Here is an 18,555-nt window from a genome sequence, read left to right as displayed (position 1 = left end):
TTGCTGTAGAAAAATGTAAACATTATGATTACTTCACTACATTTTGTAAGAAGCATGATTCTGAAATAAATTCATCAATTGTATGTGGTTTGTTTCACGCTGTCACGAGCCCTGTCATTAATCCTCCTGACTCATAACATGCAGCACATCCAAATCTCCACTAAAAGTGACAGGGAGAATTATCCACATAATTCTACACAGGCTCAAAGGAAAATGGAACAACAACAAAAACTTCAAATACTCATATTTTTTAAAAATAAAAACCTTAAAAGAGAAACAAGTCATAAGGAAAATCTACACTAATTTTCGGATTTTAAATTTCTTGTATAAACTAATACTTTAAAGCAATTTGAAAAACCTAACTTCAAAAATCTAACTTCTATTGCATCGATTGAACATAGAAAGGTACAGAAATGAAGCAAGAAATGCAAATATTTTAAAAATTGATATTCTAAAATTCACATCTATTTTAGATCATACATATGTGAAAATAAGTAAGACCCTCTTTCTAAAAACTTCTGTTTAGGTTTTTTAAAAAGCAACTGAAATTAGGAAAAAAAACCCTCAATTTTGTAATTTGTTTTGAAATCTCATCAAACTGAAACTTTATCAGCTGCCTACTACATTTGAACATATTTTTAATATTTTTAATTAAAATAATTCATGGTCCTGTCCCTTATTTTTAAGTTCTTAAAAAAATCCCAATTCTGTTTATTTACATGAATAAGAAACAATTCTTTCCTTTCAACATATTCTGATCTAAAGCAGAATTTTTTATCTATCCCTAAAAACTTCATTTTTTTAAGTTTATTTATTAATTGTGAGAGAGGGAGAGAGAGCACAAGCAGGGGAGGGGCAGAGAGAGAGGAAGAGAGAGAATCCCAAGCAGGCTCCACACTGTCAGCACAGATCCCAATGTGGGGGCTCAAACTCATGAAATATGAGATCATGACCTGACCGAAAATCAAGAGTTGGACACTCAACCGACTGAGCCAGCAGGCGCCCGTGAAACTTCATTTATAATTAAGTTTCATTTTAATGAATCATATGATTCCCATTTTCATTCTTCTAATTTATTTCATATGAGAAAAAATACCCTCCAAGTAAATCTGTAATTTTTTGTTATTTCAGAATTATTGATCAAGGTATCTCCTAACACTAGCGAATCTTGTCAATATCAGTACCATGATTCATGACGAAGTGAAAAATCAAACTTCTGAATTGACACTCATATTAGAAAACACGTGGGGAGGAAGCTATAATTCAAATTGATCATCCAATGGGTGGAGAGAGCCTCTGAAATTTATAATCAACAGACAATTAAAATAAAAAAACACTGCACTGCAGAGTATGTTTGGGAAGCAGATTCCATGCATTTAGTCTGCATAGTTCAGAAGATTTTGAAATCTCTTTCGTAATTAGTAACGGCTTGCCTTCCATCAAAAATGCCCTTGCTGTTGGGATACAAGCGCATTTGAAAGTCAGAACACTTGCTTTTAAAAGTGCAAATTTTTCTCCCCCGCCCCATCCCTTGTCTCTTTGGTAGCCAGATCCAACACCTCCTTCTCATCCCTCCAACTGCTGCCAGCAAGGGCCACAATGGAGAAGAAAACTACAATAATAAGCCAAATTATTTTACCAACTTGACTCCTCTAGACACATTCATCATGATGAGTCCTGACAACCACTGATGATTAATATTGTCATTTGTAGTCAATGAGATAGATTCTTTCATCACCTTCAAAGCTGTACAAAAAAGAAGACTGGGGATGTATGGGCGGTGGGAGGCGACTTGTCTTTTATAATTTACAGAAGTGATACATTCAGCAGAAGAAAGGAAATATTTAGCAGTTAGTTAAGGGGCTCTGTCACAGGGCAAATTGAATCATCGGCTGTTTACAACAAGTCCCACGCTAATTCTGCCTAGTTACCTGACAAAATATTTCTAATTCTGATGCATTCTCATACAGAGTCCCTGCTCACACCTTGGCTGGTCACATTCCAGAGCAACTTAGAGACTATTTGCTTAGTCTTTACAAGGAACCATATGTTGCGGGCAATTTGTCATCAGTTTCAAGACATCAATCTCCTTGGCTTCTTTCAAGTAGAATTGATAGAGAAATCTCTAACACCATAAGCCAATATTGTTTCTGATACAATGATGTCTTTGTTAATTAAAATAATAGCAATAAAGCTCTGTGACCAAAAATGAATGACTTTCCCTCTTGTACAATTACATCCCCTTCTCACCTGTGTTTCTTCTTTGGAAACATAAAAATCTTCTTTCAGGTTTAGAGTTGTCTAAAATCAGCCCTTAGCATTATTCCTTTGCCTTTTCTCCTTTTTTGTCCTGAGTGAAAAATTCCTCTGGAAAACGACATTTTCTGCCTGAATTGATAGCCCAACCTTTTAATTCTAACATTTCAATACATGGACTAAGGGAGATTATATATGTGTCTTGGGTTTCATGGACTTGGGGTTGTGATAATTTAGGTTTAGATTGCTGATAATATTGGGGCATTATACAATATATAGTCTGACAGTGGCCATAAAATGGACATTTGTTACTGCAGTATGCTCCGTGCTGCTTAATGGTGTCCACAAATATTTGCAAAACATAAAAAATACTGATATTTTAATGATGCAGTAGGATTACATCAAATAAAAAGCACTTTAGCTATGGCTGTGTGACAACAAAATTTACTGCACAACAATGGCAACAGAATTTAAATGAAAAGTTCTACAGAAAAAAAATAGCCCGGTTTTTCGAGGTTTATACGTGTGTGTGTTTTTATTGGTGTGCTAAATTGATTCTATACAGTAAATGGCATCATTGCCTTTACATAGCATTTTGATAATTTCCAGATGGTCTGTGTTTTCGTTTTACATTGGAAATTATGAACATAGAATCGTTTTCTGAAGTTTTAAAATGTGACATGTTTGCAGATCTCAAACCTAGGTAAAACCTATGACTATGTGAAAACACCTTTTCCATATAAATGTAACATCTATAGACCTATTCTCTACTAACCATACAAAATCACTTTGTGCCTAAAACTAATAGAACTGTTGGCAATGACTGCATCAAAGACAGCCATTGGTGGGCAGGTTATTTTATATCCCACCCATTCATTAATATCCCTTCAATCAAAGCTAAAACTTCCCTCAAAAATTTTCTTTCGTTCTTTCTTCTCTTCCCCTTCCCCACAACAAGACTCTTGGCCTGAAAGGAATTTTTTCATTGCATCTGATTTCCCAGAAGTCCACCTCCATAGACTATCATTTGATATTAAATCACAGTGTTACTTCTGCCCACCCTGCTTGTGGTGATCTCGTTTCAGCTCAGTGCACGGCCTGCATTGCCATCCATTCTCCACACATGTCCTCCCCAAATATCTTGTGTTGCAGACAGCTTTGCCACAGGGTAGGCAGCCTGGCTGAGTTCCAGGAGCACGTTGTGGGTGATCCTGCTTTGCGTTTCATGTTAAGTACGGCTGGTGGATGATGCTGAAGGAATGGCTCAAGAAGCCAGATGTGACATCTAATGAAGGTTGGACCCTACCGTCATACCAGAGAATTTCCATTTGGTATGGAGCTGGATACCATGTTGGTTTCTGGCAGTCTTCAGTTTCACAAAGCACTTGCAGCTAGTATTCTTGATGTGATTATCTTTGCTGGGGAAACTGAATTAATCCAGGTAGTAAAATCCATACTGTGTCTCTAATATGCTAAATAATATCATTTGTTTCATATTTGCATTTAAAGTCATAAAAAGTATATGTTTCCAACAAATGAAAACATTCGCTCAATTAATATTTATCGAATCCCTGTTTTATGTCAGGTCCTGGGCTAGGCATGAGGGATAGGGCAGAGAGCAAGGCACCTAGAGTTTACCACTTATCATTGGATCGTGTGTGTATTTATTTCCTTCTTCAATGAATTGTTTTGGCACTGAAGAACTGATTCCAGAACGGTCTTCCATTTTGTTATTAATGCAAATGTTAAAGATTTGGGTATATGCCAGTATCACATCTTAACCCTGAGTTTGTTGAAGATATATCTAATTAAACCATTTCTTTTCTTGTTTGGGGTTAGTTGTCATATACCTAAAAATAGTCTTGCAAAATATTCAAACAAAAAGAATCATACAGTGCAAAACATGTGAATTTCTGTTTCACTGCCTTTCATGCCACCTGCCAAACACACATACACATCCATACACACATGCACATGTTCACACGTACTCGCCTATTCCCCTTCCAGAAGTAACTTCTGTCAATAGTTTGATATGCATGCCATGCATTTACATACATATGTGTTCATATCACAATTATACTCCCTGTCTTTTTTTGTACAAATGGGATTATTTTATTGATCCATGCATTTTTTACTTAAAAATATGTCTTAGAGATCTTGCCAAGTCAATATGTGTAAGTCTACCTCTTTCTTTTCAACAGCCAAATAGTATTCTTTACTAAGGATGGACCATGTTGGATTTAACCCAGATCCCTATTGATGCATCATGGCACCATTTCTGAGCTTGAAGGAATAGCACTTTATTGCCAATTTTTTTTTTCTATTTTAAAGAATTTCTGCAGAAAAGCTACACCATACATATGATCTCCATTTTCAGTTTGCTATTCCTTTTCATTTGTAGTGTTTGAAATGTAGCAAAGCTCCGTAAGAGAATTCTGGGTCTAATTCTCTCAGGAGTCTTCTCTGAAGTACTCATTGCTTGGAGGCATAAGTTTCAAGTTATACATTTGGTGGCAAGAATAATCTCATAATTACTTCACACTTACTGTATTTTTAAAGGATATTAATTAGTTTATGGTATCACAGCATTGAAATTTAAAACAATACGTTGGGAAAAAAATAAAATGGTCTTGTCTTTATATGACTTGGAAAAGAACATATCTCAAAAAAGTGAGAACAATAGTACAAGGCATTATTCATTTGATTGAATTCTGAAAATCTGGTCCCAGTACGAAGGAGGATGAATCAGGGTTAAATCTGTGTGCTTCGATTATAACTCTCACAGAGACCCAGACGTATAATCTGCCCCTTCAAATTCCTTTTTGGCAAAGATATAAATAAATGTTAATGAAAAAATACATTATTGGGTAGGGATGATGATGTGGCTTCAAATAATTCCAAACAGCAATTTCATCCACATTGACTGTCACTGGTTGACCTTTGTCCCCTATCACAGATGATAAGCTGCTCAAAATCACTATTCTCTGGCAATCTCTCTCAGGTTGTGAGCTATCTGATATCCCATTAGGACCAAACATGTCAGTACACACATAAGCATCAGTGATGTTTCAGAGAATGGAGTGAGCGGGGCGTTTTGTGAGAATTTCTAAGTGTAACATCATCGTTTTTATCATCTTGTGCTTGTCTTTTAAAGATCACCTGATTGAAATTATGTTCCCTTTATGTCTCTACATATTTTACCAAGTTCTGAATAAAGCAGTAAGTTTAATTTTCAGGGTATAAGGGACTGGCTGCACAAAGATTTTAGACTCAGAAATAAGTCCCTGACCATCTATGAAGCACATTGGAGAGTGAAAGTTTGGGGCATGATTATCACTGATTCAGGAGTATCGTCTTCTTGTCTTTTCCTTAACCCCTGTTCAGATTAGCCAATAGACTGGCGTTGTCCTTTCTACTACCACATACCTAATCCAAATGTTATCCCAGCACACCAAAGCTGAGCAGAAATTGAAGGGGAGATCATTGTCCGACAATGGTAAATATTCAATTCCATCCCCTTTGTCCCTGGGTTTAGGAGGCGAAAGAGAGAGTCAACCTGGGAAGCGGCATTCTGTATTTAATAATGCAACCTCTATCAGCACGATGAGAAAAGCAATCATTCAGCCTTGGTGCACTGCCTCAGGAATGTTTGCCTGCTTCTACAGTCTACCTGCAGGCACCCTGCTGGTCTCAAAATTTCCCAAGCTGCTCGCGATGCTAACGCTGCCTCCAAGGCCGCGTCTGATGATGTCTGGCGGCCTGTTCATTTCAAACAAATCAAAATATTCATACTTTGTGAAATCATCTTACATGATAGAGTCTATTTAATGTATTTTCAGTTCCAGTGCAAAGTATGATTTCTTTTTAGCTTCCTTAATTTCCCCTTATTTTCATTACAAAACTAGAAATTAAATTTCTATTATTTACTTTATTCCGTTTACCCTTATTTTTGATCTAATATTAGAAATTAAATTTTATAGCCTGGTTTTTACCCAAAAACTGTATAAAACAATCATATTAAAATTAAATGACCAACCACCATGACATACCGGTTCACATCTACTAGAATAGTTAAAATTAAAAAGACTGGGGGAACCTGGGTGGCTCAGTCAGTTAAGCGTCTGACTCTTGATCTCAGCTCAGGTCATGGTCTCATGGTTCATGAGTTTGAGCCCCAAGTCAGGCTCTGTGCTAACAATGTGGAGACTGCTTGGATTCTCTCTCTCCTTCTCTCTGCCCCTCCCCTGCTTATGTTCATTCCTCTCTCTCTCTCTCTCTCAAAATAAATAAATAAACTTTAAAAAAATGAAAAAGACTGATTATACCAAGTGTTGGCAAAAATATGGGGCAGTTGGAGCTTCCATCTATGTCTAATGAGAATGTAAATTGATAAAACCAACTACTGGAAAACAGTTTGGCAATTTTCTAACAAGTTAAATTTTTGCTTTTCCTGTCACCCAACAATCCTACTTCTGGATAAATGAAAACATATGTCCATATAGAGACTGCATGCAAATGTTTAGATCAGCTTCATTCATAATACCAAAAAATTAAAATCAACCCACATGTTCAAAAATGGATGTCAATTAATAAACAAATTGTAGTATATCCATACAATGGAATCCTACTCAGAAAAACAAAACCAAAACCAAAAACAAATTAAACAACATGTGTAAATCTCAAAAATATTATGCTGAACAAAATAGGGCACACACAAAAAAGTTCAGACTGATGATTCCATTTATATGAAATTCTAGTAAAACTAGCGAAACTAAATTGCTGAAGACAGAGCAGTGGTTGCATGGGTCCAGGGATGGGAGGTAGACTGCTTAGGGGCACAAAAAATTTTTGAAGAGCAGTGGAGATGTTTTATAGCTTGATTCTGGTAGTGATTACATGGATATATAAAATTGCCAAGATCTATTGAATTGTACCTAGGTGCATTTTATTAGACATAATTATACCTTAGTGAAGATTATTCTTTAAAAAATGGCCAATATTTAAAAAGAGAATTTCTAAAGTAGCAAGAAGACCCTGAAATGAACATACAAAAAGGAAATCGCCCCAATCAATTGTTGGGTTGTGAACATTGGCAAAATTTGGGGGAAACAATTAGGTCCAAAGAAGTCTTTGTACCCTTAAGCCAAAAAACATCCTGAAAATATTATGTAATCATTAGGAAAAAAAAATCCATATATAAGAAAATGTTGACTTTGGTAGGAGAAATCCGTGTTATTTAGAGGAGCAGCAGTAAAATTTTAAAAAGCAATCATCTGAATTCCTAACAATGAGAAAATGATTCCAGAAATTTTAGCACATCAGTACAATAAGACTTTGAAGGTCATGTAGCAACACAAAAATGTGTATATCATGTTAAAGAATATAAAACTGTGTCTCCACATCACATATCAAAAATATTTTGTTTATATGTAGACAAGAATGAAACAGAAATGTGGGGAAATAAACAGTTATATTTGCAGAAGTAATGATACCAGGGGAGGCTGTTCACTTATTTATGTTTATGTTACCATGTTCTTAGAAAAAGTAATAAGCAAATGTTAGAGGACTCAGGAGTGCCTTCTACATGTCTTTTTTTTTAATTTAATATTTATTTATATTTGAGAGAGAGAGCTGGGGAGGGGCAGTGAGAGAGGGAGACACAGAATCTGAAGCAGTCTCCAAGTTCCAAGCTGTCAACACAGAGCCTGACCTGGTGCTCAAACTCAGAGCTGTGAGATCATGATCTGAGCTGAAATAGGATGCTTAAGTGACTGAACCACCCAGGCACCCCTCTAAGTGTCACAAGCTACTCTGTGGACCCTGTGCTGCTCATACAACTGGCAAGGGGACAAATCAATGTGTCCAATGGTCTTTAGGGTACAGTTTGTGTACAGTTACCCATGAGTAAGAACGTAAGCCAGCCTTTTCTCTTCATAGTCTGATGTCCATACTTGCTGATTTGTCACCAGTTTTTCTTTCATTCTCCCTCTATCATTTATGATTTAATGGTAATTGTGTTAGTTTTCTTCTGCTGCATAATAAATTATCATAAATGTACCAATTTAAAACAAAACACACTTATTATGACCATCTGTCATGGTTCAACATAACTCCCATGTCCCTCATTAAGTCTTGTTGATGAACTAAGTTTGGGGTTGACCACAAGTAACCCTCATATCTCCCATATGTTCCAAACTGTCTTTCAATTAAATATTCATAGGACACACTAAGTATCTGTGTTCTTTTCTGGAGCTTGGGATCCTCTTCCAAGCTCATGTGACTGTTGGCAGAATCCATTTCCTTGAAGTTGTCGGATCAAGATCCTTATGTCCTTACCAGCTTCATTTGGGGCCACTCATGAGGCTCCTAGGGGCTGCCTCGGTTCCTTGCCACACGGCCCTCTCACAACACAGTAGTTTACTTACTTCTTCAAGGCCAACAGGAGAATTTTTCTCTGTAGGAAGGGCCCAGTATGTTTTTTTAATAAATTGGGCCCACTCAGATAATCTCCCTTTGGATTATCTCAGTCAACTGATTTGGGTCCTTAGTTACATCTAGAGTCCCTTCACCCTTGAGAAAATGTAACATAATCACCAGAGTGATATCTCATCATATTCACAGGTCTGCCCACACTCATGTACACAGGTGCACTCAGGTAAGCATCTTGAGGGTCATCTTAGAATTCTGCCTACTGCAGAATTCTGTAGTATCTACAGTATTTGATAAAGAGATGATTCCTACAGAGAGTAAAACTAACCCTATATGTGTCCACTATATTTCCCTAAAGTATTGTCTGAAAAACAACAAAACAACAATGACAACACACACGGAGACACACACGAACGAAATAACAAGAAATATTTCCTTGCAGAGCTGATTTACCCATAAGCAAAGAAACCACTCACCTTCATATATAAACATAACAAGGCTCTCCACTCAAGAGATGCGTTCTTGGGTTAAGATGAGGGTGATTAACACTAGCAGTAATTTCTCCAGTCTCCATCCGTGTCTGTGACAGACTTCACTAGTAGCCACAGTGACTGCTCACACTGTGCCCAGCCGTGGCTTCAGAATTCTTCTCAGCACAGATCTTCAGAAATCCACAACAATCAGTAGGAGATGACACACAATATGAATCCTATTTACCGTCTCTGGGATAAAGTAATGTTTTCAGAAAGTGCCTATTAAAATCAAACAAATTTGAGTGCCAGACATGGGCAAGACACTTCTAAGAGCTTACACTCTCGTTTGGGAAAAATAAAGATATTTCATAATCTATGTGGCTTTTGTTTTTACTCATATTAACATTTACTGGGTATTTTGAAGAAAAAGACTTATTTCCTACCACTTAGATCACAGGCTTAATTTGATAGAACAAAATTGATAGGAAAAGTGACAAGCTTTCAGCTGCTAAGTGTGATCAGCAGATAGAAGTTAGTTTCTTTTAGTAAAAACCACACCTCCTGACAACCAAGAAAGGTGTGAGACAAGGACTCAGATATGAGAAAGTGCTTTAATAGAATTATTCTGGCTATAAGTAACACCAATTCACACTGGCTTTAAATAATAATGTACACCACATAGAATCAGCTATTTTGTCTGTTATGCTCTCAAGGTCTCAGCTTCTTTCTATCCATCTGCTATTCTGTCCTTAACAATAGCTTCTCCTAAAATTGGTTCTCCTTTGTGTCAAAAGATGACTGTGACAATGACAGTAAAAGCTATGTCTTCATATTCGCAACACCTTTACTTCAGTCCTATTGGGCTTCTAGGGTCATGTGTCCATTTCTGGGCCAGTAACAGTCACCAGAAAATGGGCATCATTTAGTAATCAATTCTCACTGGAACTTGCTGAGGGAGCCGGCTTCCCCAGGAGAACATCACTCAGCTGGGGGGAGGAAATCAGAACAAAATTAAGTTTCTGCTTAGGTCGGGGAAAGGGAAAACAGAAGTCAGATTGGCAATCAAAACTGTCTGCTTCAGATGTAGCTTCTGACTGCACCCAAACCTAACCTCCCTCCCTCAAGCTATGGGCCCTCCTCTTTTCTTTGGCCTGGCCAGATCTTGGATCCACCAAGCACAAGCATGGTGAATCATGCATCATGGAGTAGCAGCACCAGGCAGATTTGATACAGGGTCCAGACACTGCCTGCTCTGCCTAACCTGTCAACAGGGGCTCCCACTGGAGGTGAGACACCATCCATCACAGGGCCTTCCCTCAAGCCCAATAATTTCCTATTGCTGCCATGACAAATTACCAACTTGGTGGCTCAAGACAACAGAAATTTATTAATGCATAATTCTGGAGATCAGAAGTCTAAAATGCCTTGACAAAGCTGTGCTCCTTCTAGAGGCTTCAGGGGAGCATCCACTCCTTTGCCTTTATTACAAGCTTCCTGTATTTCTTGGCTTGTGGCCCCTCCTCCAACTTCAACGTGCACCACTGCAACTTCTGTTTCAGTCTTTACGTTGCCTTGTCTTTCATCTTCCTGCCTCCCTCTTAGAAGGACCCTTGTGTTTACACTGGGCCTGCTCAGCTAATCCAGGACAACCTTCTCATTTCAAGATCCTTCATTTGATAACATCAGGAAAATAAATGTTCCAGGGACTACGACATAGACATCTTTGGGTGACCATTATTCGGCCTACCAGACCTAATTCCACCAACAGCAGGGTCTGTCCCTGGGCCTGGCACAGGGATTCTGAAATGGCTCTTCTCTGTCCAGGAGGCCTGTAGGCCTGTTCCCACATAATTCTTCCTTTGAAAATCTACATTTGAGACTAAACCTCAAACTGGATTGCAAAATGAATCTCCTAGAGATGAGGATGGCTCCAGTCTTACATTAACCCATGCCCCTTCCATTCTCTTAATGGCCTACAAGCCTGGAATACAAAAGGTGTGATGCGGACCAGGTTTAGGACAGGTGCCACAGATAACCCTCATCACCACCATCACAGTGGGGATGGAGAAGCCAGAGGGCAGTATGAGTGCCTGGATGGAAAACAAGAGGTGAAAGTATAACCAGGTAAATTTTCCACCAGCGCTGCTCTGAGCTTGGTCTTCCGGAAGTATGCACAACCAGTAGAAAACAATCCATCTGATATATTCCACACCGTGGCTCAAGATGCTTTTTCCAAAACTCAGAAAACCACATACCACACATGTTATTGTTTTTCATAATAGTATGCAACTCACTTTTTTTTAAGTTAAATACACGTATTTTAAAGAAAACTATGCATTTTCAAAGAAAATATGTATTTAAAGAAACCTCTGTGTAGCATTATAAAAAGGAAAAACCAGTACTATAAACATAAAGTATCATAAAAGTAAATACAATTAAAAATGATTAATGTCAGTAAGTTTTAGCCAGATGCCATAATCTGTCAAGGCTCTGAGCAGAATGCCCAAGATTTGTTTTATTAAAAAGGATCATTAGCAAGGTTAGAGTCACCATAAAGTCATGCCAATACCAGATTGAAACTTTCCCTTTAATATAACTTAACTGAAAAAAAAATTGAGAAGGGAAAAAGTTTCTCTTACTATAATTCAGTTTATGTAATGCGATACTGAGGCACAAACATCATCTCTTGTGCCACCAGCAGAAAGACACCCATACTTTGGGAAATGCTGGTTGCAGGTATACAGCTGCCAAACTAATCTCTTGCTCAGGGAACACAGTGAGGGAAGGGGGTTCTACTATGCTTGGATCTTATGGACCATATCTCAGTCATGGCACATAAAAAACATAACAGCACTAATAAAGGAACTTGCTTTGGGTTACACAGCTACACAGCAGCCTAAAGAAGGCTTAACCCCAGGTGATCTGACTCCAAAGTACAGCTTATTTCGTGTCTGGAGAAGATCCAAATAAGGAAATAACTGCTTTAGGCTTTGGGCTAGAATGGACTCATTCAACTAGTTCCCTTTTTATGTGCACGTACATGTACACACACACACACACACACACACACACACACACACACAGAGGCTCTAGAACCCAAGGAACATTTAAGCTCTATTCCAAATGTTCTTACCTTCTAAACAAGGAAGAGTGTCAAACTTAGCTGCCCATTGGAAACACCTAGGAAGTTTTAAGAACTACCGAGGTGTGGCCTGGGAGTCCCCAAGTCCTCTAGTGATTCTGATGTGCAGTTGAGGCTGAGAGGCATTAGTCTGTAGAGGCCGTGGAGATCAACGGGAAGTGGGCTCTGTGGTTAAACAAACCTAGCTCAAATCCTGGCTGCTGTGCTTAACAGAGAAATGACCTTAAGTCATTGATTCTTAAAGCATAGGTGGTCCAATATTCCCTGTGAACATGTTAGAAATGCAAACTCTCAGACTCCACCCCAGACCTACTCAATCAGAAACTTCTGGAGTTAGGGCCCAGCCATCTGAGCTTTAACAAGTTCTCTAGGTGATTCTGATGTGCTGAAGTTTGAGAACACCTGGTATAGGTAGGTTTTCTTTCTGGGCCTCAATCTCCCCTTTACAAAATGGAGATAATATCCTCTTTTGCTGTGTTGCTGTTTAAGTTCTACAAGATAATGTGAAAGGATCAAAGTTCTTGGAATACAGTAGGTGATCAATAAATGCAATAAATGTTTTTTATTCAAAGAGTAATAATGTTGAAGGGACAATCCAAATAATATGGATGGCCCTGGAGCCCATCCTCTGGTGTGTTGGATTTTTTTTAATGTTTATTCACTTGTGTGTGTGTGTGTGTGTGAGAGAGAGAGAGAGCGAGAGAGAGAGAGAGAGAGAGAGAGAGAGAGAGAGAACGAGTGGGGGAGGGACAAAGAGAGAGGGGACAGAGGATAGTAAGTAGTCTCTAAGCAGAGAGCCCAATGTGGGGCTCAAACTCATGAACCATAAGATCATGACCAGAGCCAAAGTTGGATGCTCAACCGACTGAGCCACCTAGGTACTCAGATTTTTTTAAGCATAATTTTCATTTAGGATCTTCAGAAAATACATGGGACAGGTGGGGAGGGGAAAGCAATATTGTGCAATAAAAGATCCTAAAAATCCCCTCTCCCATCTCTGCCATTCTCCAGAGTCTCCTTACAGAAAGCATCTGCTCCCCACAAACCCTCTGATTCCATCCCAGCTTCCATCCGTTCACATGCCCTGAAACACTCCACTTTCCTTTTTACTCCTCTCCACCTGACCTGCCTTTTATCCTTACAGGCTTCTCTCTCTTTCTAATGAACGCAGGATTTGGTCCTTTCCGATTCCTGCTTAAATGAAGAATTTCCATGCAAAGGAACTAATATATTATTTACTCTGAGGTATTGAGATAAGCAACGTGCTGATAGATTTGAACACACTGAGATGATGGAAATATTCATGCTGTCCAGGTATACCTACAGAACACACATCTTCCAAAACTTAAGCACGAGTTCCCAAAAGCATGGACACAAATTTTCCAAAGTCTGATATTTCCTCTTTTACAATTTTGCTAAATCTGACTTTGAACACTGATCTAATAATTCTTTAGCTATGTATAGAATAAGTTCACACTTTCTGACCATTTTTCACAAGAAAAACTGATTGGTGGGGCACCTGGGTGGCTCAGTCAGTTAAGCGTCCGACTTCAGCTCAGGTCATGATCTCATAGTTCATGAGTTCGAGCCCCCACTGGGCTCTGTGCTGACAGTTCAGAGCCTGGAGCCTGCTTCAGATTCTGTGTCTCCCTTTCTCTCTGCCCCTCCCCGGCTTGCTCTCTCTCTCTCTCTCTCTCTCTCAAAAATAAATAATAAACATTAAAAAAATCTTTTTTAAGAATAACTGATTGGAGCATTATACCAATTCTACAAGGCTACAAAACTGTATTGTCATCTCAATTCCATATGAGGCGTTCTTTGCTCTTGTAGAGCCATGAGCATGATAAGCAGAACGTCCGATTCCTCTGCAAATTACAGCAACAAGTATTGAAAGTTTATATACTTTCAATATATAACAGTGAGGAGACTACATTCAAGAACATATATATTAATTTAAGATGCATATTACAACATCTATAAGAAGTAGACATATAATACATTATGCATCTACAGAGATTTATACTTTAGGACACACTTTCGTATCTGCTCCTCCATGGTGGAGGCTGTCTTACTTGCTTTGTCCCCTGTGACCCTGCCACACTGGCTGGCCCTGCTCAGATCCAGCTGCTACCTGGCAGAAAGAACAATGCCTGCAGCCATGCACCATGCTGGATGGCACCTCACCAACCCATTATGACCCCAGGAGACATATTATGAGAGGAGTTCTTGGTGAAGCAGAAAGGGAGAACAAATGGAAAAGTAAAGAAGAAAGGCCAAGCCACAGGAAGTTCAACTGATAGAGTTGCTATCTTGTCCCAGAAAATGTCCCAGTCCTCACGGAGGTCTGGCTCTTCAATTCTGAGGCAGCTTCCCAGCTATGGACTCTTTCAGGTCAGCCCCACCACCGAAGAGCCCAGGACATTTTATTGTCCTTTAAACTTGAAAGAGCCAACACCCTGGTTTTATGAAGTGAAATGGTATTAAACTTTCTCCAGATTAATCAGAAAAGTCCAATCTTTTCTTTTATAATTGAGAAAGAGATGGTAAAAATAATAAATATCAAGTGTTTCAGTATTGGAAGGAAATGGTTTTATTTTCCTGAACAAAAATTCTGTTTTCAACTACTGAAGGAGGGAAAACCTTTAGAGAGAAAGTGCTTTCAGCCTCTTTTCTCTTCCCCACCCTAATTCAAACATCTGTGCAACAAACAGAGCAAACAACACAGTGTTGGCCAGAAAAGGACCAAGTACACAAGGTCTATGCAATTTCACAAATTGGTCAGTTTTATTTAGGCCACTTTTGATTTTCATTTAAAACCCATCACATTTCATTTATTTTACCATTATTTCATTTACTGTATCAACATGCTGCTAAATTTACTGAGTCTAAACAGAGCCTGTAGCATCCAAGGATCGGGGGCCAGATACTAGGTTCAAGTAGACCTGGCAAGTGTGGCTTGATATCCAGTGGCCCCCAGGCTCAGTGTTAATTTTCCAACACAACTCACTCTCTCAGTGAGTCAGCTCCTATTTTGTGAAACCATGGTTTATGTTAAAGTCACCCTCAAGGCTTTGCTGCCCCTGCAGGGAAATATACAAATAAATATGAATAAGCAAATCAGTAGGGAATAGACCATCTTGTACCTAAAATGTATATGACCCATGTGTATGTTTTCCTTCTGTTCCAGCTGGTTGCACGTGTATTTGGAATATGTGAATAATGAATCAGGAAGCAATGGTTCTTGTTTTCAAGGAGGCAAAACATCACTTCTTATCCATGTCCATGTCTAAGAGGTTACTTATCGATAAATGTTGTTGCCACTTAGCATTCTGCCTGACCCCATGACAGCAGGCAAAGTATCTCCTTCTCGTTGACCCGTACGCACACCTGGGTGTAGGAAGCTCCTACGTGCCATTAGTTGCAAACACGGTGTCTGTTTAAAAGATGATAAGTGAGTTATTCCAAGATAGGAAGCTCTCCTTTCCCCTCAACACCTGCATAAAAGTGCCAGGGGTATTTAAAACAAGTGGCTTGGTATTTATTTCCAAATACCAATAGAATTACTGCTGCCGCTAGATAAATACCACGTGACGTGAAGGATAACAAACATTCTGCCGTGGGCTTCGATAGATCTGAGTTTACAGAGATTAAGGCAGACAACACTGAGAAACTCAGGCAAGCGAAGAACTTCAGATGCTTTAGATGTGACTTCCTCCCAACACTGTGAAAAGCAGTGGGAAATTAAAAAAAAAAAAAAGTAAATGTCAAAAGCTTTGTAAAAATAATTTGGAGAAAATACTAATATAGCTGTTAGTGTTTAAACACCTCTGGAAGTGGATTTTGCCTCAGACAATGAGAAGTGGATTTTGGAACTGGGCCACTGAGACCAGTCTTTAAAAGTACATGACATTGGTGGTAGCAGGCGTGGATCTAGTAAGAAGATTTCGGGGGCATTGCTAGCTGAAAGGATCTCTCTCATTTGCTGTTAAGTAAAATTTCTCCGTCACAGCTTTATTTCCATGGCTTATAGTTTGTTTCTCATTAACAGGCCTACGTCTCTGAGGAAAATGTTATTTACCCTTTGGTGAAAATTATATTGTTATTTCCCCAGGATAACTTTCAACTGGAATGTGGGAGGAAAAAAAGAGCAAGAGACTTTGTCAGCTATTATTTAAGCAGAAACATGTCTCTTTTTACATTGCGATCCCCCAAAATAGCCATCATGGAAACTCATTTTTGCTAAAAGTTCCATTCTTACTGATGTACATTCACAATTTCTGTTACCACCAGGAATGTATAATACTTAATGGAATGCAAATGAATAATGAAATGAAAAAATTAACAATACATTTTCTGGGGCTCTAAGATTGCACCATAAGTTAAGAGGGGAAAATCCAAGGTTGGGGGTCAGGGCCCTCATTCCGGTTCCGGTTCTGCCTCAAAACGACCACAGGCAAGATTTTTGATATCTCTGGGGCAGAACCTTCTCCTCCCTATAAAAAATAAATAAATACATAAGGCTTATGTGTCTTTCTGCTCTGTCTCCCAGGATGCTGGGAGAATAAAAATTAACACAGAGTCGCAAACTTTGAAAAGTTAAAAATACTATCCACCTGAAAAATGACTTTTATTAAAACCATAACATGGAGTGCACGCTCTTCTAGAGGGCACTCTTTGGCTTTTGTGTTCCCTGTTACCAAAAGACAAATATGACATAGCTGTATTTCTATGAATTTTCATCTGTTCTTATAAGAAAACTGAGACTGACCAACATTTTCATACAGTTAGAGATGGTTCTCTTTTTGAATCTGTATGACCAAGAAATCTAAAATATTAATTTGGCTCAAAATCTTGCAGTGTTTCAATTCACATCAAAAATCTATACAGAGCAGGGCTTCCATTCGTTGAGGAAATCTTTTCTGAATGCCTGCCATGCACTAGGCTTGATGCTGAGCTCTGGAAATAGAGATACTATAGGAGGCATTCAGTAAGTATTTGTTGCAAATTATTTGGACCAAAATGGGAATGAAAGAGCATTAAGAGATATTGTGAGGGGTGCCTGGGTGGCTTAGTTGGTTAAGCACCCGACTCTTGGTTTTGGCTCGGGTCATGATCTCGCAGTTGGAGAGTTCAAGCCCCACATCCAGCTCTGTGGTGACAGCCCTTTCCCTACTCATTCTCTCTCTCTCTCACTCAAAAATAAATAAATAAACATTAAAATAAACATTAAAAATAAACATTAAAAAAGAGAGAGATTGTGAATTAGTAAAGGTCTTCATTGCAGACTACTTTTTTAAAAAAGAGTTTATTATTTTCAAATATGACCGTAACTCAGATTGAGCTAACAAAAGTAACTGTTAACTATTATCAGAATTAAACCGATGTTACACACAATTAGGAACTCTATTTGAACATGTATATAAATGCTTTTAAAATAGTCAAGAAACATTTAAAATAGTCAAGAAACTTTACTCATCCACCATTTTGTCCACACTGTTAATTTATATATTCTTATAATTGACAGAGAAAAAAAATTCAACTCTTTCTACCTAAGTAATCAAAATTTCGATATAGGTAGAGACCAAACCAAATCCATACATCCTGTTGGGTTTCTGTGTCTCTTCTACACTCTGCTCTACGATTCCATTCACATCACATTTAGAAATTCCTTCTTAGTTATGCTTGTGATTAACTGTGAAGCTCCCTGGACATAAGAAGCGTACGGACACTCAGTGTTCCCATCAGAAGACTTCCTCACAGTCCAAATTATAAACATCGACGTTCTCACTTAGAAGACAAAAGAGGATGAGTGAGGAATGCAATTGAAAATAACTTAAAGCCTTCAGGGCTTTTTAAAGGTTTAATAGTTTCTTTTTAATGTTTATTTATTTATTTTTGAGAGAGAGAGCACAAGCGAGAGAGAGAGAGAGAGAGAGAGAGAGAGAGAGAGAGAGAGAGAGATACACAGAATCTGAAACCCAGCTCCAGGCTCCCAGCTGTCAGCACAGAGCCTGACGCGGGGCTGAAATCCAAGAACTGCAAGATCATGACCGGAGCAGAAGTCAGACACTCAACCAACCGAGCCACCCAGACGCTCCTTAAATGTTTAATAGTTTTAATCATTATGTTCACAGAGACCTATAAATTGTATCAGCACCAAAGAAGATCCTGCCCTATATCATTACTTTATTAATAAACTTGTGTTTGTTGAAACTGTTTCATGTAAAAATAATTGAGACACAGCAGGCCATCTGC

The sequence above is a fragment of the Panthera pardus genome, unplaced genomic scaffold (assembly GCF_024362965.1).
Source record: "Panthera pardus isolate Hobbes unplaced genomic scaffold, ASM2436296v1 HiC_scaffold_17, whole genome shotgun sequence".
NCBI lineage: Eukaryota > Metazoa > Chordata > Mammalia > Carnivora > Felidae > Panthera > Panthera pardus.
Note: the sequence above shows the minus strand (reverse complement) of the source record.